Genomic DNA, 23327 nt, shown 5'->3' with positions numbered 1-23327 from the left:
AGAGAGAATGCCCAGTGACTGTAGCCATTTGAGCAGAAGAAAAGTGAAGACGCCAGGGCAAGGAGCTATTGCTCCCCCAACCCCTGGTGGAAGTCCAAATGTGGGGATTTAAACCCGAGGTATGAATAGATACAGGAGGAAGCATATCTGTCCTTAACTGACCTATTGCTCCTCCAACTACTCATGAGATATCGTAATCCACATACCCTTATTCCACATGTTTTGCTTGGAATTGCTACATTTTTATTATTTTTATTATATTATGATCCATCAGACAGAGCATGCACATGAATTGAATAAATTAAAATGTAGAGCAGCAGGCCAGATAAGATTTTATGCTAAAACCTGGATTTATTTATTCATTTTATTTATTTGTTTGTTTTGTCAAGCTCGTTTTGGTGGTAAACAGAGATATAATATTTATATACAAGATACTAGTAAAAGAGAAACATTAAGACGGGGGATGGAAGGCACTCTGGGGCACTTATGCATGCCCCTTACTGACCTCTTAGGAATTGGGAGAGGTCAACAGTGGATCGTCTAAGGCAGTGATTTTCAACCTTTTTTGAGCCATGGCACATTTTTTACATTTACAGATCCCTGGGGCACATTGAGTGGAGGGGAGGGGAACTAAAAAAAGTTTGGACAAATTTTTTTTCTCCCTTTTACTCTATTTCTCTCTCCCTCCTTCTTTCTCTCCTTTCTTCTTTTCTCTCTCTCTCCATTCCTTTCTTTATCCCTTCTTTCCTCTTTTTTGCTCTTTCTCCCTCCCTCCCTCTATATCTTTCTCTCTTCCACCTTCCCTCCCTCTCTTTCTCTTTCTCTCTCCCTTGCTTTCTCCCTCTCTTCTTCTCTTTCTCTCTTGCTTTCTCTCTCTCTTGCTTTCTTTCTCTTTTTCTTTCTCTCTCTCGTTTTCTTTTTCTCTCTCTTGCTTTCTCTCTCTCTCTTTCTTTCTCTCTTGTTTTCTTTCTCTCTGAGCTTCACGGCACACCTGACCATGTCTCACGGCACACTAGTGTGCCGCGGCACACTGGTTGAAAAACACTGGTCTAAGGGTAAAGTTTTGGGGGTTAGGTGAGGATACTACAGAGTCTGGTAGTGAGTGCCATACATCAACTACTTGTTTGCTGTTGTTGTTGTTGTTGTTGTTGTTGTTGTTTGTTATTGTTTGTTATTGTTTGTTATTGTTATTGTTATTGTTATTGTTATTGTTATTGTTATTGTTATTGATTAAGCTTGTATGCCGCCCCTCTCCGGGGACCCGGGCCGGCTCACAACATACAATGCAAAAACAATACATGTACAAATCTAATAATTAAAAACTATAAGCTAAAATCCCATTAACTTAAAACACAGCCAATATACTCAATCATATCCACACATAACATTTAATGGTCAGGAAGGGGAGGGCATATACTAGTTGCCCCATGCCTGGCATCATAAATGGGTCTTAAGGCTCTTGCAGAAGGCGAGGAGGGTGGGGGCAGTACGAATCTCTGGAGGGAGCTAATTACTAAAGCTGTATTCAAGGACTGGTCTGGTGAAAGCTTTGTATGCTCTGGTTAGTAGTGTGAGATTACCGGAGCAGAAGCTACGTAGGATTAGGTTAACAACACTTGAAGCTTTTTGGTGATGTTGTTGCAGTGGACTTTGCCTCTTAGGTCATTTGATATGAGCATTCCAAGGTCTTTGACAGAGTGAGGGTCGTCTGCAAGGTCTTGTTTATTCAGCTTGTATTTGGTGTTCTGATTCTTTTTGCCAATGTGTAGGACACAGCATTTTTTGGTTGAGATTTGGAGTTGCCAGATGTTTGACCATTCAGACACAAAGGCAAGGTCTTTTTGGAGAGTAACTGTGTTATCGGTGGTGTTGAAAAGTTTTACATTGTCGGTGAAGAGAACGTAGTTGCTTGTAATGTGATTGCAAAGGTCATTTATATAGAGTATGAAGAGTGTTGGTCCAAGTATGATGCCCTGGGGTTAGTCCGCTCTTAACTAGAACAGGATGAGATATGGCGCTCTCTATTTTGACAACTTGTTGTCTGTTTGTTAGGAACAGAGAAATTTGTGGATTTACTCCTTCAAAGTTAGGAACACAACGGGGAATAGACTTTTACAGAGCTGAATCCTTTGCAAACTGCAGCAGATAATTGGAGCAATTTTCCAGATAATCTCTACAATAAAAATGGACTATCTTTGCTTTGCTGTTGTTTTGCATGCAACTCCCACAACAGTTTAGTCCCTATTAGAATTTGCAATGCCTCCTTTCCTGCAAGCGCAATTTTTTCAAATCTCGTCTAGGTTGGAATGCACCAAATAGAAATTGTAGCATGGGGAAAAAGGACAAGAACAGCTAATGAAATAAAATATCCTACAAGCTTGGAACATTTACAATCTATTACAAATAGGTTTTCATAGCCTTTTAGTTTCCAGTTGTGTTAGAAGTCTGTTTTGCAAGTCTTAATTTTTTTTTTAATTCATTCAGTGGGAGAGTTTTCACAAGGGAACCTCAGTAGCCATTTTCAAGGAAATGTTTTTGGTATAATTGCTCTCAATTTCTGGCAAATATGTTTAGTTAAAAATGGGAAGAGAACAGAAGCCCTTTTTAAAAAAAAAAAAAGGATTATCAATATTGGGATTTTAAATTCAGGCCTGCTCTTTAAAAAAATACTGTCAAGAGTTTAAAATTTTCATTTATAATCCAATGAAATCTTGGCTTTTCTAATATGTAGTATTTGGGTTTATTTGAGCAGCAAGATTTTAGGGTTGGGTGGGGTTTTTTTGCATAATACTATTTTAAAATTCCAACTTCAGTTGAACAGTGTTATGTGGATACAAATCATTTTAGGAAGTAATATTCAAAATGTTTACAATAATAATAACAACAGAGTTGGAAAGGACCTTGAAGGTCTTCTAGTTCAACCCCCTATTTAGGCAGGAACACTATTTCAGAGAGATGTTTTTTTGTCAGTTAGCGGTTGGTAAAATAAGTCCCAAGTCAAAAAATATTCAATTTCTTTTTCTTAATTATAAGTGTTTGAACACTGTCTTTCACTTACACAATGCGGTTCTAAAAGAAAGGGTGGGGAGGAGGCAGAATGCATAAAAGAGCAGATAATTTGAACAACTTCTAGTAATTTATTACACAAGGCCTGCTTGAACCTCCATGTTTAGGGATAGTCTACTTCTTAAATGTTGAGGTATATTACTTCGCAAAACTCGTAGGCTGTCACCCGCTCTGTTGTTTTAGCAAAGTTTTAATTACATCCATAATTATTTTTCAGTCTCTGTACAAAGATTCAAATAGAAAGGCAGAAAATATGTACACGAAGCTTAAACGAACACCATTTTCAGAACCAAATCGCTTCTTCTAGCAAAAGTCAGCATTTAGGGTGACCTCCCCTGGCTCTGTAAGAATTGTAGGAAGAAAAAAAGATCAAAACTGGGAGAAAGGCGCTGGAAATAAAATGGAGGCTGACTGACTGCAAGGAAAGGAGGCTTATGGGGTTTCCCGAAACTTCAGCGACAGAAGCAATGTTTCTGACAAAATGGCCGAATGAGTAGATGGATCTTGGAATTCTGAGGTTTTGTGTTCAACATGCTCTGGGGATAGCAGCGAATTCGTGAAAGATGAACTGTGAAATAGCAAGGGATTACTGTAAATCATTTTTCTCAGTGCCGTTGTAACTCGTCACTAAATGATGGGTAAGCTGAGGGTTACCTGTATGCAATAAACAAAAGTTTGTGTATCTGTTAAAAATAAAGGAATTATCTAAGTGCGCATAAAATGACATAGAGGCTTGTGAGTGCATCTATTGGGCCAGTGGTGAAATCCATTTTTGGTTCTGTGGGTGTGGCTTGGTGGAGGTGGCAGGGGAAAAATACTACAAAATCCCCATTCCCACCCCACTCTGGAGCCAGCCAGAGATGGTATTTGCCAGTTCAAGGAACCAGTTCGGGGGTGTGGCTAGACTGCCTGTACTGCCAGTTCAGAGGAACAGTCCCTATTTTTACTACCGGTTCTATAGAACCGGTCCAAACTTGCAAGAACCCACCTCTGGATCATATGTGATGTTTCCCAAAGAGCAAAACCTTGCTGCAAGAGTTTGAAAAGAACAAATTCCTGTTTTTAGTTTTACATACTTGCCTGGACTAACATAGCTGTGGGAAGAGGTTAGCTCTAGAAATTCCATAATAAAATGGTTTGGAAAGCTAAGCCTTTGGCAGGGTAAACAGCTTGCAAACCAAGCAGGGGCATTTTTGTTAATTAACTTCAGATAAAATGTCACTTGCAAAGGACTTGGTTATGAAATTAACCCTTTAGTGGATTGATGAAAATAGGTCAACTGTGAGTGTGCTTGAGATAATAATAATAATAATAATAATAATAATAATAGTAGTAGTAGTAATAGTAATAATAACAACAACAACAACAGAGTTGGAAGGGACCTTGGAGGTCTTCTAGTCCAACCTCCTGCTTGGGCAGGAGACCCTACACTACTTCAGACAGATGGTTGCCCAACAACTTCTTAAAAACTTCCAGTGTTGGAGCATTCACAACTTCTGGAGGCAAGCCGTTCCACTGATCAATTGTTCTAACTGTGGGCAATGTTCTCCTTAGTTCTAAGTTGCTTCTCCCTGTTGCATATGGAGGCAGAGCAAACCCCTGAGATATCTCAAGGACACCCAAGGAAGTAAGCTCAAGGCAAGGCAAGGCAAGCCAAGCCAAGATAAGTAAGATTTTGCTATTGAGTTTTGAATTTTTAGCTAGTTGGCAACATTGCATGCCTAGCTACTGCTTTACTCTCAAAGACACCCAAGAAGTACGTAAGTTCAAGGCAAGCCAAGATAAGTAAGACTTTTGCTTTCGTAGGTCAATAGTATGAGCTTTTTGAATGTTTAGCTAGTTGGCAACATCGCATGCTGCTTAATTATACACTAAAATATCTTACACTCTTAGGCAGTTTAAGGTGTGTCTCTCCCCCAGAAGCATGTAAGTTCAGGAGTTAGGTTGTTGTTGTTCCTTTCACTCTCATGTTGGATGTCTCTACTGAGATTTATAGGATAAGGGGCTGACTACAAAGACTTCTACTGATTTCTACGTTGTAAAGAGGAGTTTAAATAATCTTTTTTTCATTCTAATAATCTGGCTGAGATGTATGAGATAGAAATCAATTGTCATTTTAGGGAGGGGAGAGAAGGAATTAAAGAGTTAGTTTTCTTATTGTTTTTGTTGCCTAAATTTTACTTCCTTTTTTCAACATTTAATTTAATTTTGTTATTAGCGCACAATGCTCAAGTCTGTCAAGATTTATTTATTTATTTGTTTGTTTGTTTGTTTGTTTGTTTGTTGGATTTGTATGCCGCCCCTCTCCGTAGACTCGGGACGGCTGACAACAATAATAAAAAACAGCATGTAAATCCAATACTAAAACAACTAAAAAACCCTTATTTTAAAACCAATCATACCTACAAACAAACATACCATGCATAAATTGTAAAGGCCTAGGGGGAAAGAGTATCTCAATTCCCCCATACCTGAAGGCAGAGGTGGGTTTTAAGGAGCTTACGAAAGGCCAGGAGGGTGGGGGCAATTCTAATCTCCAGGGGGAGTTGGTTCCAGAGGGCCAGGGCCACCACAGAGAAGGCTCTTCCCCTGGGCCCCGCCAAACGACATTGTTTAGTTGACGGGACCTGGAGAAGGCCCACTCTGCGGGACCTAACTGGTTGCTGGGATTCGTGCAGCAGAAGGCAGTCCCTGAGATAAGATCCTTCTGTATCTTGAGCCTATCTTCCATAGAGTTGGCTATTCCTGCCAGTTTGGTGGCAGATATTATCCTGATATCAGATGCAGTATGTTACAGGGAATGTCTGTCTTGCTTTAGCTCATGTAGTCTACTACAGCTCCCCATATAATAAAGCTTTCAATCTCATTTGGAAACCAATGACATTCTTGGGAATATCTGACCTCACTCAGCAGTGGTATATATCAGACATGTTTATGCTCTATGTCACATTGATTGTGAAAAACATTTTGGCACTTCCCAGAGCTTGATATCATAATAAACTAGGTGTTTTGTTACTCAAAAACTAGCTTTAACTGTCTCTGAAACTAACAACTCCGCAAGATGAAAAATGGTAGCGATGATAGGAAATATAGAAGGGAAAATTTTGTTATGCTTGGAGCTGCCAGATCTCTACTGCAAAAATCTGGTCAAGAACTAGCTGGCAGTAAATAGTTGTCAAAAATACTAAATTTTTGCTTCATCTAGTAGGCACATGGTGGTTTAGTCCAGATCTGGTAGCTGATTGATTGAGGAACCACTTTACGCCTAACCTCTGCTTTGGTTTTTGTCTCTTTCCAAAAAATAAAGCCTTTAGTACACAGAGTATTCTGAAAGTGGCCAAGAGTTTGCCTAATTTTGAAAGGAAGGAGCAAAAGTCAAATATTTTAAGTGCTTCTGCTCTCTAAGTTTGTCTTCACGTGAGAATTTTCGTTATACAGTGGTACCTCTACTTAAGAACGCCTCTACTTAAGAACTTTTCTAGATAAGAACCGGGTGTTCAAGATTTTTTTGCTTCTACTTAAGAACCATTTTCTACTTAAGAACCCAAGCCCAGAAAAATTTCCCAGGAAATTTGAGATCAACACGAAAGCCTGGCCAGTTTCCTGCCATTCCCCCTTTAATCCTGGCCATCTTGGGCTTTTCAGGGCTGCCAGAGGAGCCTTTCAGTGGCGCTTAAGGAGGCTTTGGCAGCCCAGAGCAAATGGAGCGTTTTCCCTTCTCTGGGCGCTTGAGAGGGAATAAACCACTTCGCTGTGGTGACTCCCTTGCGCTGCCTCCCACACACCTGGCGTGAGGTTGCCTCCTAGAGCATCTGGACATGGAAAGGCAAAAGTGGGTGCTTCGCCCTAGCCAAATCAACTCAGCTTCAGCCAAACCGAGGAGTCACCATAGTGAAGGAAAGGTGGCAGCTACAAAGTGAGTGAGCAAGAGAAGAGGGGAGCTCTTCAGCATGGGAAGGAAGAGGAAGCAGGTAGCAGCAGCAGCAGCTGCCTTTCGATCAAAGAAGCGGGAGGTTCCTCCCTCTTGCCCGCCTGGGTTTCTCTCTCTGGCGCAGTGTATGGGACTCAGCCTCGTGCCAGGTGTATGGGAGGCGCGTGCTCCTCCTCGCCACCTCAGAGTCCTTTTTTTTAAGCCTTAAAGTTTTGGATATTTTTGATTCCCCTCACCTCACCTTCTTCCTTCAGCAGCAACTGCCTTCTTTCTCTTCTTCCTCCTCCTCCCACCCAAATTCTGAGCTTTTATTTCTTTCCTAATAGATTTGCACGCATTATTTGCTTTTACATTGATTCCTATGGGAAAAATTGCTTCTACTTACAATCTTTTCAACTTAAGAACTTGGTCACGGAACGAATTAAGTTCTTAAGTAGAGGTACCACTGTAGCTGAATGCAGAGATAAATCCACAACCTAATCTAGCTTTTACTGGCAACTAATCAGGTTCTCAGCCAAAAAAACCACAAGAGGCAAATTGCTACCCAAGTAGTTGTACTTGGCTCCCTTCTGTTTCTCAGTTTAGTAGGATGAGGTCAACCAGAGTGTGAATGAGCTTCTAATTTTACTATTCCATCCCCCACCCCAACCACATATCTTGTTATTAAAATAGGTGATCCATCCAGACCCCAACAGCCTCCAGGCACCGGCACATCTCTTCCACTGCTTCGTTGACTGGACATGGGGTGGAGATGTATAACTGGGTATCATCGGCATATTGATTATATCTCACCCCATGCCCTTGGATGATCTCACCCAGCGGTTTCATGTAGATATTAAATAGCAGGGGGGAGAGGACCGACCCCTGAGGCACCCCAAAAGGGAGAAACCTAGAGGACAACCTCTGACCCCCCACTAACACCGACTGCGACCGACCGCAGAGGTAGAAGGAGAACCACTGAAGAACAGTGCCTCCCACTCCCAACCTCTCCAGCTGGCACAGAAGGATACCATGGTCGATGGTATCGAAAGCCGCTGAGAGGTCAAGAAGCACAAGAGGACAAGCCCCTGTCCTGGGCCTGCCAGAAATCATCTATCAACACGACCAAAGCAGTTTCCGTGCTGTAGCTGGGCCTGAAACCAGACTGCTGAGGGCCTAGATAATCGGCTTCTTCCAAGGACCACTGTAGTTGTAATGCCACCACCTCCTCAACAACCTTCCTCATAAAGGAAAGGTTGGAGACTGGACAGTAGTTATTAAGCACGGCTGGGTCCAGGAAAGGCTTCTTGAGGAGGGGGCGCATAAGTGCCTCCTTATAAGGAGCCGGAAAGGACCCCCTCCCCAAGGAGGCATTGACAATCTCCTGGACCCAGCTCCATGTCACCTCTCAGCTGGCCGAAACCAACCAAGAAGGACACGGATCCAGTAAACAGGTGGCGGAACTCACAGCTCCAATGGCCTTGTCCACTTCATCAGGTGTCACCAAGTCAAACTCCTCCCAGATGGATGGACAAAGACGTTTAGCCCCAGTCCCCTCGACTGACTCGTTGTCAGCCGATACTGTTATACAATTGGAGTCTAGATCCGCCCGGATCTGAGCGACTTTATCAGCAAAAAATGAGTTAAAGTCCTCAGTACTGCCCTGCAAGGGCTCCCCAACTGCCCCCTGATTTAGAGGGGAGCGGGTCACCCTAAACAGCGGCCGGGCAGGATTCCGCTGATGCAATCAAGGCGGCATGGTACGCGCATCTTGCTGCCTTGAGCGCCACTTTGTAGGTCTTAATATAACTGTATATTTTTTACTTTACATCGTAGCCAAGTGTCATATCTTCAGTGTTGTCACATGAAAAGATATACTTAAATATTTACAAAATGTGAGGGGGTGTACTCACTTCTGTGGCATACTGTATGCAGCATTCAAATCTTAAAGGCCTTTTGGAAGGTCATGAGAATGGGGCCTATTCTTGCCCCAAAAAGAAAATTCCCATAGATAATGCCTATTTTTAATGGCACTTGAAAGAATATATTGCAAGTGCTGTAGTAGTGATATTACATATAAATATAAATATATATTGCATATTGCAACATAAAGACAGCCCATGCATCATCCAACATTGGGCTGGATAGAGATTTCCAACTCAAGTGACATGATATGAATAGTGTTCCTATTTCTTGTGTTCTTAATTCGAGAGAATTCAGGCAGTTCATCTTTACCAATGACCAAAACATTGGATAAGAGGAAGACCTTGAATCTCTTCATTATTTTCAAGTTTCCTTTAACTACTGTTTTTAAAAGGCTACAGACGTGACTCTGAACTAGATGAAAAACAGTTACCGGTATGTTTAATTTTCATTTATGACTCATTTGAGTAGTTGTAGAATTGTAGTATGAGAGTTTTAAAAGTGCAGAAGCAAGCAAGCTGAGTTTAAGTATTAGCATTAGTTGTTTGAAAAGGTCTCAGCCTGTTTTGTTTTAAAAAATGGCTCACAAATCTACAGAAAAATTATTACAAAGAGAAGACAGAACAATATGTTTTTTTCAGTTTGTTCATATCCTGTGCTTTTAAAAAGAAAGAAAATGTACAACAGCCACAAAAGCTATATTTAAAATGTCAGGCTAAATAAATATTTGAAGCAAGGAAATAAGCTTTTGAGTTATTATAACATCAAATTACCTGATATTTAAGCTATTGAATTATGCATTTTTGTTGTGTTATATAACCTCATGATTAGGGTAGACTTTCAAATTGACTACTGATGGTCTAACTTATTTTATTTTCAAGGCAACTGGCCTCAATACCACCTACATCATGATTAAATATCATGATAGCGCCCAACACGTACAAACTCTAGAGACAGAAAGTATAACATTCATTTTAATTCTTAATATTTTTAAATAATTAATGTTCCTCTGCGCATGTGCAAGGGCTTCTGTGCATGCGCAGAGGGTAATTTCTGGGAGGAACATGCAAAATGTGTACTTCCATCACAATGCGAACTGGAAAGGAATTAACTAGAATCTACCCCTGCTGGCATACAACTAAAATTTAAATTTAAACTAAATATTAAAAAGCTGAGAAAAGAGAATGTATAAAGACTTTTAATTAATATTAGATAATGTACATTAAGCAAAATACTTTGGCAAATCCCATATAAAAACTGTTTAATTCTGGGATGTTTTGGTTCTTTGTTTTCTTAAGTAGCCCATGACGAAAAAAATAAGTAGAAAAATAGATAATAATGGCAATACATGTCTGTAGTGCTAATAAAGATTATGACTGTTCTTTATGAAGCTCTAATAGAAACTACTTGCCAAAAAAAATCCCATCTGCAACCCTTGATATTTTTTGCTGCACTTAATTTCATTTTGCTTGACAAGTCCAGCTGCTTAATATCTTATAAGCAAAAGGAGAAGGAATTATTTGAAACAAAAGACCTAATTCAATTTGCTTTAACATATGAAATATGAACCAGTCCTTCCTATGACATGATGGAGCTTTATTTCATTTGATCTCTCAGAATATTGACACTTATCTTTCTACCATGAAATAAAAACAATAGGTCAAGTGATGCCTCCAGGTAAGAAAGATATTATGGTGCAATGTGTTTGTGAAAAACAGTCTGCTTCCACAGATCGAGATAGTTTTATCTTGGAGGAAAAAAATACAGTACCGTTCCAGATAGATGTGAGCAAAAGTAAACGTAGAAGTTACATCAAAATGAAACATTGAATGCACAGTTCCTTGGTAATAATGGCTATTTACAAAATATCTGTAAGGTTACTCAGGGAACTGTTGGATATAAGCATTGTAATAATATCTCTTTGTTTCTGTGACATTCATAAAACGTAACAGTTCATGAGATTGAGAATGGGTGTTGAGTTGGCCTTGTTCTTCTAAAATTAAGACTAGTCTGCAACAGTTCCAATTGTCGCCTTTTATTATGGTAGCTAATAAGCAAGAATCCTTATAATAATTGCATGTTAAGTTTTAGAATAGAATAGAATAGAATAGAATAGAATAGAACAGAACAGAATAGAATAGAATAGAATAGAATAGAATTCTTTCTTGGCCAAATGCGATTGGACCCACAAGGAAATTGTCTTTTGTGCATATGCTCTCAGTGAACATAAAAGAAAAGATACATTTGTCAAGAATCATGAGGTACAACACTTAATCAGGAAACAATCAATATTAATATACAGTAAATCATAAGGATACAAGCAACAAGTTACAGTCATACAGTCATAAGTGGGAAGAGATGGATGATAGGAATAATGAGAAGATTAATAGTAATAGTAATGAAGCCTTAGTGAATAGTTTGACAGTGGTGGGGGAATTATTTGTTAAACTGGAATGAGCAACTACCCTCTAACAATTTAGTCACTTTAAAAATATACAATAATTTTTTTTGCTCTGAGATATCAAAGATCCAGATTCATTGTCTTATTATTAATAGAAGATTTGATGCATTGTGTATATGAGTGAATGTGTTATAGTTGTTAGTTGAAAAGTCATGTTCAACCCATCGCAACTCCATGGGCAATGTTCCTCCAGGCCGTCCTGCCCTCTACCATCCCCTGGAATCCATTTAAGCTCACGCTGATTACTTCAATGACTCCATCCAGCCACCTCGTTCTCTGTCATCCCCTTCTTTGTTGTCCCTAAATCTTTCCCAGAATTAGGCTCTTCTTCAGTGAGTTCTTCCTTCTCATTAGATGGCCAGAGTATTTGAGTTTCATCTTCAGGACCTAAAGAGCAGTCAGGTTTGATCTCCTCTAGGACTGACCAGTTTGGTCACCTTGCAGTCCAAGGGACTGGCAGGAATCTTCTCCAGCACCATATAGTAGTTCAAAGGCCACAATTGTTCAACGCTCAGCCTTCTGTATGATCCAACTTTCACAGCCATACATTTCTGTTGTGGTTAGCTCTGGCCCAGCTCCTGCCCCAAGGCCTGTGGATGTGGGGGAGACAGCCACATGCTGCAGGCCTGTTTTGCCCCTGGTGAATCTGCTGATGAAGGCTCCTCTGACCAAGAAGACATGAGTGACAGGGAGGAGGAAAGTGGGGCAGACAGCTCAGAAGGAGATCAATTATCTAGCTCCTCCTTGGATTCAGAACAAGAGTTAATGATACAGCCACGCATGCGGAGAGCGATGCATAGGCAACAACAACTGAGAGATTATTATCAAAGAAAATGAGGCCACCTGTGGTTGGGTGGGGCTGTGGTAATTAGTGAGGCTACTATAAATAGCAGCCTGTGGGTTTGGCCATTGTGGAGGATTATCTGATCGTTGTGTTTCGTGACTGCTTTACTGACTTTGATCTTTTGTGTGCTGATTTTCCCCGCTTTGAAACTAAACCAGAGCAAAGTGTGTTTCACTTTGTGAAAGAAGAAGGACTGTGAATTGCCTCACAGCTGCAAGCTAAGTATCACAGAACTGATAAGGGACTTGTACAAATTACCAGTTTGTTTGGAGACGAGTGCTCTTTGCTATACCAAAAGAGGGCTTGGTTTAAGTGAATTTTCATTATAAAGAACATTGTTTTGAATTTTCAAACGTGTGTGTGTCTGAAATTTGTACCTGTGAATTTTTGGGAGGAGTCTACCAGAGAGCCTGACAGAACACATTTCAAATGGGAAAATCGTTTGCCTCAGACCTTGCTGATTGTCAGGTATGCTTCTGTTCAAAGTCCAGGAAAGAAAGACTCCAAGTCCATGATGACATAAAAAATTACTTTTGCTAGACAAGAACTGACAGAGACAAGATGAAAGCAAGATCTGAGGCAAAAGACACGTAAATTGCATACCGAAATAACCCCAAATCCCACCCAACATAGCCCCCCCCCCGAGCAAATCATCCAATTCTGACACTCCGAAATGTCACATGGGCACATGTCCAAGTGGAGCCTCCACATCTGGTCAGTTAAAGCCTTTGACCTTGAACAGGCTGTAAACATGTCCATGCAGCCTGCAGTACACAAGGAGAACGTTCCTCCCTAAATTCCCAATCAGACATATGCAGAGGCATCTCCAGCACAGCTCCTCTCCCTCAAAATACCTAATCCTCCCCCCACCCCATTTCTATGGCAGCCAAAGCAGGCAGGCAGTGTGGAGGCTGACATTCATACCTTTGGCTATATGTACTTTTTTTGTTTTAATATTTTATTGATTGTTCTGTGTATTGTGCCCACCACCAGACAAACATTCACACCCCACCACCAAATTGTTGTGGTTAGCTCTGGCCCTGCTCCTGCCCCAAGGACTGTGGATGTGGGGGAGACATCCACATGCTGCAGGCCTGTTTTGCCCCCACCCCCGGTGGAATCTGCTGATGAAGGCTCCTCTGACCAAGAAGATATGAGTGACAGGGAGGAGGAGAGCTCAGAAGGAGATCAATTATCTAGCTCCTCCTTGGATTCAGAACAAGAGTTAATGATACAGCCATGCATGCGGAGAGCGATGCATAGGCAACAACAACTGAGAGATTATTATCAAAGAAAATGAGGCCACCTGTGGTTGGGTGGGGCTGTGGTAATTAGTGAGGCTGCTATAAATAGCAGCCTGTGGGTTTGGCCATTGTGGAAGATTATCTGATCGTTGTGTTTCATGACTGCTTTGCTGACTTTGATCTTTGTGTGCTGCTTTTCCCCCACCTTGAAACTAACCCAGAGCAAAGTGTGTTTCACTTTGTGAAAGAAGGACTGTGAATTGCCTCACAGCTGCAAGCTAAGTATCACAGAACTGATAAGGGACTTGTACAAATTACCAATTTGTTTGGAGACAAGTGCTCTTTGCTATACAAAAAGAGTGCTCTGTTTATTTGCATTTTCGATGTAAAGAACATCGTTTTGAATTTTCAAACGTGTGTGTGTGTGTGTGTGAAATTGTATTTGTGCATTTTTTGGGAGGGTTCTACCAGAGAGCTCAACAGAACACAAATCGGGGGTGTTTCTTGTATAAACCATTTTAACCCAAGAACAAAGTATCTATTTACATATTATAGAGTGATTCCAATTTGTTTCTTGTAGCTTGGTCTCGGATTCTACTCGCCATATATCGTCTTACCTTGTCCCATCGTCACATCAGTTGTCGCAAGTCAGTTTCATTAACCAAATTCATCCTTTTATCCATAATCTCAAATTGAATGTGGTCCACCATGTACCGGCACCAATTTTGCATTGTCCATTTTGTCGCATCCTTCCAACCCAAGAGTATTACCGCCTGAGCGCTTTCTATCACTGCTTGTTTTATTTCTCTAAATTCTCCCATCACATTACTTTTAACTAATACTGCCATTTCCTTAGTAATTATCTACTTTTGTTGACAGAGTGATGTCCCTGCTTTTTAGTATGCTGTCCAGATTTGCCAGGGCAAATCTAGACAGAATTTGTACAGCATTACAAATTTTAATTCTGCATTGTTAAAAAAAATCTGTGTGTGTTTGAGAAAGAAATTCTCCAAAAGATGATTGAGGTCAACCAATTTCCCATTTCTAGTGAGGATCCTCCCTCCCATAGCAGTCTTTCTTCAAATTCCCATACTGTTCTTTTCATTCCAACTGCCTTTATGGAAAAGAAACAGAGCAGTGGTAGCAATAGTAAGAATAGTAAGAACATGTACCCAATATCCAATAAAAGTGTTTTTTCTTTTTTAGAACATTTGGCTACTTTGATTTCTCCTTCATAATTACTATAAATGAACAAAGCATAATTATCAATGATTTCAGAATCTGATAGTTACTTTAGTCATAAGAGGAGCCATACCAGGGGCATCCAGGTTTTAAAAAATTCAATAAGGCAGTTGTGACTGCACAGTTTAAACTCCATCCTTCTCTCCATATGCCATATATACAATACACATTAAATAGTTCCTAATTCTAGGGTAGCCAATTCAGTTAAATTACTCTGAATACATTTTAAAGCTTTATTCTTGCCAGGAAAAAGAAGAAAAGGGGAAAGCATTTAAATGTCAACAGGGAAACATGCTAATTATCTACCATTGAAGGTTAGATTTCTCTTATGTCATATATTAATAATTCTCTTTATTACATTTCAAGCCTTAGAACTTTGCAGTAATTAATCCCATATGTCAAAATGGACAAGAGACAGCTTTATAACCAAAGGATCCACAGACCGCATAAGTATGGCAGTAACACAAAATGATTGGGGCTGAAGGAATTTGTATGCCGCCCTGAGTCTGCGGAGAGGGGCGGCATACAAATCTAAATAATAAATAAATAAATAATAAATAAATAAATCACAAATAAAAATTGTGTGTGAAAGTTATCATGGTTTACTTTATTTATTTATACTTTATACCCTATGCTACCAGACTGACAATCCTAGGTTTAGAAAGCTTAGAACTATGTTGTCTTAAACACGACCTAAGCATAATCCATAAAATCATCTTCCTCTCAACGACTACTTCAGCTTCAACCACTACAGATACAAACTTAAAGTAAACGGCTCCAAATGCGACTGCAGCAAATATGACTTCAGTAGCCGAGTAGTTGATGCATGGAACTCACTACCAAACACTGTAGTATCATTACCTAACCCCCAAAACTTTACCCTTAGATTATCCACTGTTGTTCCTAAGAGGTCAGCGAGGGGCATGCATAAGTGCACCAGAGTGCCTTCCGTCCCCTGTCCTAATGTTTATCTCTTACTAGTATCATGTATATAAATATTATTATATCTTTGTATACCACCAATACGTACTTGACAAAACAAACAAACAAATAAAATTATCTGAATGTCATTTTAATGATTGAATTATCTTAAAGCTTGATCCCTTTTGTATGTTTTCTGATTCAAAATAATGAAAAATGCTTGGAAGAGTTGAAAGGGATGCTGCCTATATGTAGTCTTAAGTCAGTCTTGACTCCTAGTGACTATATGCACAAACCCTGGCAGGGGTATTTGGTAATATTTTTGGAAGTGGTGTTTGCCATTATTGTCTTCCTAAGCTAAGAGAGACAGCCTGACCCAAAGTCATTCAATTGCCTTCTCTGCTTATGTTAGGAGTAGAACCAGGTAGCCCAATCTACCCTGGTTATAGGACCATAAACATTAATCCAAAGTGCTAGATTGGAAGACCATGCACATATTTAAAAACTTTAATTATTGTAGATATATTTTATACTACAATGTAATTATACCGGATTGTGGGGGCAATAGCCTAGCTCTGTTAAAAAGTGCTATTGCTAACATGTTGTAAGCCGCCATGAGTCTAAGGACAAGGGCGGCATAAAAATCAAATAAATAAATAAATAATAGCAGGACAGAGTCAGCCACTATGTCAATGGAAGGCTGCTAGATTCAGGCTGTCAAAATCCAGATAATCACTAGAGGTCAGCAAATCTCATGGCCATCATTCAGTGGGTATCTGAATTTTGGCAGCCTTGAATTGATAGCCCTATATAAAATTATATCCATTTCTATCTACAACAGAAAGCAGGGGGGGATCATAACCAGCCATGATTAAATATTCCTTAACTGTTGGATGAATGCAAAGGAGTTTCTATGACACTGATTTAGTTTTATGATAAAACAGCTCATTTTTAAAGATACCTGCTGTTGTGTTAAAAATATAAGGCAGTGATGGCGAACCTTTTTTCCCTCGGGTGCCAAAGGAGCGTGTGGGTGTGATATTGTGCATGCACAAGTGCCCACACCCATAATTCAATGCCTGGGGAGGGCAAAAACAGCTTCCCTGCCTCCCCGGAGGCCCTCTGGAGGCCAGAAACGGCCTGTTTCCCAACTTCTCGAGGGCCCACTAGGCTTGTGTTTTACCTTCCCCAGGCTCTAAAGGCTTCCTTGGAGCCGGGGGAGGGTACAAACACCCTCCGCCATCCCCCCAAACGCTCTCTAGGAGCCAAAAATCAGATGGTCAGCACACACATGCACGTTGGAGCTGAGCCAGTAGATATGGCTCGCCTTGTCACATGTGCCACCCATGCCATAGGTTCACCATCACTGATATAAGGTATTCAAGTTCATTATTCCAAAGGTCACATAATAAATTAACATAAATGTCAGCTACCTTGTACTCTTTCCGACAAACACAAGTTTTCAAAATAACAGAAATATAAGTTGAACAGAGAAACAACACAAATATTTCACTCTTCCTACAAGTTCTAAATTACATTCAAAGTAAATTACTATGTGTGCAAATGTTCAATCAAACATACCTTAAATGTAGTCCAATATTGCTAAATAATAGTGTGCAATACTTCTTCTATTATTCAAACAATATTAAATGTTCCAATTTCTTAACAATGTTACGGTTAGAAAATATAGTAAATACAGTACTCCATACTGAACTAAATTATGTTGCTTTCAAATTATACCAATAAATGTGCTTCTATTTGTTCTTTCTTTCTCTCTTTGTTGACAATAGAATTTACATTAGTTGCTAAAAATTACAGAAAGTTTCATAACATAAGACTGCCTGATGCCCTTTGGCCTTTATTAATGCGGATATTTCAAAGTGTTCTAACAATTGTTTTAAACACATGAAATTCATGTGACTCTGAATACATTTTGATTAATTATTGTCATGTGTTGCTTTTTAAAAGGGAAAATGGCAAATGGTTTAAAATAGAAAGATAAAATATGTTTTATAAAATATTAATTTATTCGTTATTTATTTGTTAAATGATAGTTATTGATTGTTGTCAGTCTTTTTGTGGTATTTGAAGAAATCTACTGCAAAGATCATTTAAGTAACAAATGTTAAGATTCATTTTATAGTCATTCCATATCTTGTCAATATGATGGATATGCTTGACACATAACAGTTTTAACACATAATCATACAAATTCCTTAATCACATTCTCATTTTCCTCTGAATATCCTATTCCTAATTTATAGGTATATTATTATAGCACATTTGTCAGCCTGCTGATGCTGTTATTTTAAATTCACTACTAAATGTGTGCTGTTCAAAGGAGATACCTTTAGATTGAAAAAGCTAATCAAACTATTTATTTACATGAGATGTGTTTGGGTTGTGTTTTTCTCCTACAGAAATCCACTTCTATGAATTTTTCTGAGCCTTTTCCATTTAACAGCTGCATTAAGACCAAGGAGGAGACCAGAAAGTCTGGTACCAGAAAGTCTGGGATCATATTTATTTATTTATTCGATTTTTATGCCACCCTTCTCTTTAGATTCAGGGCGGCTTATAACATGTTAGCAAGAGCACTTTTTAACAGAGCCAGCATATTGCCCCCACAACCCGGGCCCTATGCACAGTGAAGGGCTGCAAAAAAAATTTGCTACCACACTGTGGGTGTGGCTTATTTTGTGGTGTGACTTGCCAGCCATGTGATTGGGTGGGAGTAGCTTGATGATCATGTGACTGGGGGATGGCTTTAAGGTCATGTGACTGGCTTAAAGATGGCCAACTTGACATCAATCATGTCAAGGATTTTGAGTTAGGGTGCCTGGCCTCTCCTCGCCTCCAAGAGATACAATTTCCCTATCTATTCATTATCACTCAACATCCAAAATATATTATTTAATTCTATGTATATATGCCATATATGTACATACATATTATACCCAGGCACACAATGTTCTGCCTGACTGGGCTCAGGCAATGCGTAACAGTCCAAGGAAAAGAATTCAAACACACACGTGCTCTTCTAATCAGCAAACTTGTATTAAACAAACAAAAAAGGGTTACTCAAAACAGTCCTTAGTGTCAGGAAACAATGATAGTGCAAGGCTTACTTCAGCCGCATACAAAACACAGGAAAAAGCAAACAAAGACAACCTGCATTGAGCAGAGACGTTTCAGGAGTCCTTTGAATCTTTGGAGCAAACAGCAAGTCCCAGAGGTTTCACCTCCCACGTGCCTGAAAAAACTGAGTTGAAATCCAAAGGCACAGAACAGAAATTTCAGAGCAGGAACCACAAAATAACACAGATAAACAGCCACAGTTTGCCTTGTGCCTCTGTCCCCTTTTATACCTTTAGAACTCATTAAGGGAACCACACCCAACCCAGGTGCTACTCTGATGACCTGTAATAATCCTTCAATTGATCCCTCCTTTGCATAGCTCTTTGGCTACGCATGTCTATGAATTGATCTGCAGAGGAATTCAAGGACGAAAGACTGTCTGAGGGACTGCATGCCAAATCCCCTGGGATGTCTGCTGAGTTCTGTGAACCAGTGGCCTCATCCTCCTGGCTGGCTGCCACGTCTTCCTGGCTGTCAGCCAGGCTTTCGCACTCACTTTGTGCCGCATCTCTCCCATCTGTGGGAGCAACGGCTGGCCCAGGCCCAAACACATCACAAAAAAATATACATTATCTACTTTATAAACTGTATGTGTATGTACACACATATATGCACACACAGCTCTTCTAAAATTATACACATTCAACCTCATTTATTGCGATAGAAAAAACATACTCAGAGCCCAGAAGGGGGGGGGGGAATTTTCAATTTTTTCTACTGGTTCTGCATACCTGATCATACCCATCTGAGCCCATCACTGACTATGCAGCAAGGGACACCAATGTGCAAACCGTTACATGGAGATTCTCTCACCTTTCTGAGGTCACCTTCAGCATCCCATGTTGCTCTTCTCCTCTGCTCTTATTCAAAAGCAGAACAATCTATCCTTGCTTCTAGTTACTATTAGTTGAAAGAGCTAATCCATCAGAGGGTCAGTTGTAGTAGAACTGGAATAAAAATGAGGAAGTTTATTTGGAACTGGAGCAGAGGGAGAGTTTTAGATTTCCACCCAGGTGCTTCTGAATGGTCAGTTTTTCTAAGGTTGCTTCCCAACCCTTTTTCTTATTGAGTTGCAGCAACTCAAAACAAGACACATTGTTCAAACTTCATTTTTTAAAATTCTATTGGTTATCCGGAGGGCAAAGTCATTGGTGCATAGTGTACCCTGCCTGTTACTCAATGTTCTGAAACTGGCAGAACTTAAGATACTTGAAAATCAGCTTCAGATGGTTCATGGGGGATGGAAGTGTGTGGAAACTTCACTCATCTGTAAAAAGTACCCAAGAAAATTGGCTTCCAAAAACATTCTTTCCCCCTTCATTATTCATGGTATTTTAAACACAATTTTCATTTGGCATTCTCCATATTTTCTATTTTTGTTTTAAAAAATTAAGAAGGCACAGTGTTTCTGGTAAATGTTACTTGCAGTCAGTGTTCCCTCTAATTTTTTTTCGGGGTGAGCGGAAAAGTATAGTGTCTGAGCGGCAGTCCCTTTGCCACTGGGCGGCACATAAGTATAAATAAATAAATAAATAAATAAATAAATAAATAAATAAATAAATAAATAAAGTGTGGGCGTGCGCTATCACACATGAGTAAGTTCTTGCATCCATAATTCTATCCTTTCTATGTCTTCCTTCCTCTTTCCTCCCTCCCTCTTTCCTTTCTATCTCTCCCTCCCTCTTTCCTTTCTATCTCTCCCTCCCTCTTTCCTTTCTATCTTTCTCACCCCCTGCCTTTCTCCAAGCCCTTCCTTTTCCCTCTCCCTATCTAACTACCCCCTCTCCCTCCTTTCTATCTCTCCCTCCCCCTTTCTCTCTCCCTTCATCTTTCTTTCCCTCTCTCTCTCCATCCCTCTTCCTTTCTCTCTTCCTTCCTTCCTCTCTTTTTTGCTTTCTCTCTCCCTCCTTCCCTCCCTCTATGTGTTTCCCTCTCCCTCCTTCCCCCCTCTCTTTCTCTCTCTCTTGCTTTCTTTCCCTCTCTTTCTCTCTTGCTTTCTTTCTCTCTCATTCTCTCTCCCCTCCTTTTTCTCTCTCTCTCTTTCTCTCTCGTTCACCACGCCAGCAACAGAGAGAAAAAGAGAGAGAGAGAGAGCCGGAGAGACAGTGGAGGATGCCGTTGTCTTCACCTCCGCCCGGCGGCTCTGCAGCGAAGAGGAAGCAGCCATGCACCCCCTCGCTCTCTCAGGCATCCCCGGCGCCCGGCCACGCTCCCGGTATCCCGGCCGACTTTTGGAGCCGTTTTGTTTTCGGCCGGGTGGAGGCGGCATGTGGAGGCAAAGACACGGCGCCGGGCCATGCTCCACCTCCCGGTATCCCGGCCGACGTTTGGAGCCATTTTGTTTTCAGCTGGGCTACCGGGAGGTGGAGCGTGGCCGGGCACCGTGTCTTCGCCTCCACGCGCTGCCTCCGCCCGGCCGAAAACAAAACGGCTCCAAAAGTCGGCCAGGATACCCGGGAGGCGGAGCGTGGCCGGGCGCCGTGTCTTCACCTCCGCGCGGCTCTGCAGCGAAGAGGAAGTAGCCACACGCCGCCTCCGCCCGGCCGACTTTTACCTGCTCCGGAGCCGTTTGTCTTCATGGTGCAAAGCCACACAGTCCCGAATCCCAGATCGCTCGCTTCTCTGGCCAGCAAGCCGGCTGCCCAGGAAAGCATCGCGCTTTTTCAACGTGTGGCGCTTTCCTGGGCAGATGGCTTTGCTGACCGGAGAAGAGAGCGATTTCGGAGTCCGGGACTATGTGGCTTTGCACCATGAAAACAAAATGGCTCCAAAAGTCAGCCAGGCTACCGGGAGGCGGAGCGTGGCCATGTGCCGTGTCTTCGCCTCCGCGCAGCTCTGCAGCGAAGAGGAAGCAGCCATGCATCCCTGGCGCCCGGCGGAGGAGCAGAGGGGGCGGATCGGGCGGGGGGCAGTGACGAAAGGCCGAGGTGGCCAGAGGCAACATGGGCTGGCAGGGGGATGGGGACTGCGCGCCCATGGAAAAGGGCGCACGGGGGGGTATTTTGGGGCGCGCGGGCACGCAGCCTACAGGGAACGGTGCTTGTAGTCATATGTCTAAAAGCATTCCATGTTGCCCGAGTCAACTGTTACCTTGTTTCCCCAAAAATAAGACATCCCCTGATAATAAGCCCAGTTGAGCTTTTGAGTGCATGGCAATAAGGGTTCAGAAAAATATAAGACAGGGTCTTATTTTTGGGGAAACATGATAATTGTACCTCTGGTTTCGAGGAGAAGCAGTTTGATTCACTAGGTGTTTGTAAGGCCTTTATTCATCACAATATCCCTTTGTACCATGGTGGAAACCATTCATGATACCAAAGTGTCAAAGCAATTCACAGCATTGCTAGATAGGGTAGAGGAGGCATTCAGAGCAACATGACAGCAACATGACAGCTTTGCTTTCCACAGCTTAGAGGATCCTCCTGGATTTACAGCTCTTGCTCAGGAAATAGTTTGATAGCTTTATTTTGAGAATGGATTTGCCCAGATTTCTCTGCTACTGTTTAACAACTGGGACTTAGTGACCATTCAAAGTTACCACAGATCCCTCAAAAGCTACTTACAGTCCTAAAAAGGTTTTCCACCCTTTGTAGCTGGTTTCCAGCTACAAAGCATCCTCCGGAACTGCCTTCTACCACACAAATCCCAGCGGCCGATAAGGTCCCACAGAGTTGGCCTTCTCCGGGTCCCGTCGATCAAACAATGTCGTTTGGCGGGCCCCAGGGGAAGAGCCTTCTCTGTGGCGGCCCCAGCCCTCTGGAATCAACTTACCCCGGAGATTAGAAGGGCCCCCACCCTCCTTGTCTTTCGCAAGTTACTTAAGACCCACCTATTTTGCCAGGCATGGGAGAACTAAGACATCTCCCCCAGGCTTATTGTTTGATGTGTATGTGCTGTATGGTTTTTAATTGCTGAGGTTTTCATATATTTTATTATTAGATTTGTTCCATTGTTATACTGTTTTTATTCTGTTGTGAGCCGCCCCGAGTCTTCGGAAAGGGGCGGCATACAAATCTAATAAATTGAATTGAATTGAATAGTGACATATCGACATAACAACTGCTGTATTTGCTTAAAAACCATTAAAAAAACAACCCTTATAAAATTGGGTCTGGTCATGTTCATGCCTTGACTTAAAAACCATCTGCCCTTGGAAGTCGCTCAGCAACTGCAGCTAATTCAGAATATTCTGTAGCTAAGGGCACACATTGGATGCTCGTGTAACATGTCTGCTATGCAAACTGCCCTGCTTGTCAGTAAGTTTCTGGATGCAATGCAAGGTTCTAGTTGTGACCGATAAAACCTATCATGATAGAGGTCCTGGTTATCTAAAGAATCATTGTCCCCCATTATTTTGGCTACCAACTAAGATTTTAAGTGTTGGTTATGACCTTTAAAGCCCTTCATGGCATCGGACCAGAATATCTCCGAGACCGCCTTCTGCCGCACGAATCCCAGTGACCGATTAGGTCCCACAGAGTGGGCCTTCTCCGGGTCCCGTCAACTAAACAATGTCGGTTGGCGGGCCCCAGGGGGAGAGCCTTCTCTGTGGCGGCACCGGCTCTCTGGAACCAACTC

At 41.3% G+C, this 23327-nt stretch overlaps 1 protein-coding gene across 1 annotated transcript in view; it reads right to left on the bottom strand.

Moving 5' to 3' along the window:
* The window catches only part of KCNE2 (potassium voltage-gated channel subfamily E regulatory subunit 2), a 61722-nt gene extending 42040 nt beyond the window's left edge, over nt 1–19682 (bottom strand). Inside the window, exon 1 of the mRNA XM_070751773.1 lies at nt 19563–19682. The gene's annotated coding sequence lies outside the window, so the exon portion shown is untranslated. The remainder of the gene's footprint in view (nt 1–19562) is intronic.
* Between the last annotated feature and the right edge of the window lie 3645 nt (nt 19683–23327).

The sequence above is a fragment of the Erythrolamprus reginae genome, chromosome 4 (assembly GCF_031021105.1).
Source record: "Erythrolamprus reginae isolate rEryReg1 chromosome 4, rEryReg1.hap1, whole genome shotgun sequence".
NCBI lineage: Eukaryota > Metazoa > Chordata > Lepidosauria > Squamata > Dipsadidae > Erythrolamprus > Erythrolamprus reginae.
This window is presented reverse-complemented; position numbering and strand designations above follow the sequence as displayed.